The 1,327-nt window shown below is 41.0% G+C and overlaps 1 long non-coding RNA gene across 1 annotated transcript; it reads left to right on the forward strand.

The window, feature by feature from the left end:
* Nucleotides 1–319: 319 nt before the first annotated feature.
* Nucleotides 320–932, forward strand: LOC107683010 (uncharacterized). Its single transcript, XR_001633644.1, has 4 exons — nucleotides 320–391; nucleotides 572–607; nucleotides 690–734; nucleotides 815–932. It is a non-coding gene; the product is annotated as an uncharacterized LOC107683010 (long non-coding RNA).
* The last annotated feature ends 395 nt before the right edge of the window (nucleotides 933–1,327 follow it).

Below are 1,327 nucleotides of genomic sequence, written 5' to 3' on the forward strand. Positions count from 1 at the left end.
AAATGTTTCTTGAGCACCAAAGCAGCATATTTGAATGATTTGATGAAAATTCAGCTTTACCATCATAGGTATTAATTACATGTTAAAATATATTACAATTAATTAATACATTTTAATAATATTTCACAGTATAACTGTGTGACTGTAGTGTATTTTAGTTCAAATAAATGCAGCCTTTTAAAAAAATGTTACAGATTTTTACATTCACAAAGTTATATATATATATATATAGTTAGTAATAATCAGGAAAAAAAATGTCTTCCACCTAGGTAATAAAGTTCATTAATGTAAATGAGCATTTTGTTTTATCATGTTTCAGGGTCAGCCAGGACACAAAGGTGAAGCAGGGAGTCCAGGATTACCCGGCTTCCCAGGTCCAAAAGGGCCATCGGTGAGTGGAGATGTTGCTTTGGGACTTATGGGAATCTCAGTTTAATTAATAAAGTTAAGCTTTTATACTTGTACAAACAAGCCTTGTAGATATATAGAAGCTGAAAGCACTCAGTCCCAAGTGGATATGAAGGGTTTTTGCTATCTGCCTGTCTATATTTACACTTGTGTTTTCCCTCAGGGTCCGTCTGGTCCAATTGGCCCAGAGGGCAAACAAGTGAGTGATGATTCATTAATATTATATCAACACTTCTTCATAATTTTTTCAGCTAGCCATGTATTTTTGTTTTTATTTTTAGGGCATGTCAGGAAAACCAGGAGACAGAGGACAGAAGGGAGAAAAGGTATCTGTCCATCCATTAATCCACCTACATATGTGCCTCTCTAATCAAATCCAAACTTACTGTGTTGCTCGTTTTTGTAGGGTGATAATGGAATAAAAGGAGACAAAGGACCCGTTGGTGATCCGGGCATTCCGGGTAACCCTGGGCCTCCCGGCAGGAAGGGTCACACAGGAATGATGGGCATGTCGGGACCCCCAGGGGAAGTGGGTCCCTCTGGGCCCCCTGGTTCTCCAGGACAGCCGGGTCTCCCAGGTCTCAGAGTGAGTCTGCTTTAGTATTTTTAATGGAAAGTGTGTGACGCTAATGATAAGAGCATGACATCATTTCGACGTGTTTTAAGGGTGAGACGCCATCACTGGAACAAATGCGGCGGCTCATTCAAGAGGAACTCTCCAGACAGTTGGATGGTGAGATTCATTTGGCAAAGATGTTTTTGACTTCCTTTGCTGTGTCTTTTTACATTTCCTAAACTTTCCGTTGATTTTCACAGCTAAGTTAGCTTACCTCATGGCTCAAATGCAGCCTGCGCATATCAAGAGCTCAGTTGGCCGCCCCGGTCCACCTGGTCCAGGAGGTAAAGATGGACCTCCTGG

The sequence above is a fragment of the Sinocyclocheilus anshuiensis genome, unplaced genomic scaffold (genome assembly GCF_001515605.1).
Source record: "Sinocyclocheilus anshuiensis isolate Anshui unplaced genomic scaffold, SAMN03320099.WGS_v1.1 C32805365, whole genome shotgun sequence".
NCBI classification, from domain to species: Eukaryota; Metazoa; Chordata; class Actinopteri; order Cypriniformes; family Cyprinidae; genus Sinocyclocheilus; species Sinocyclocheilus anshuiensis.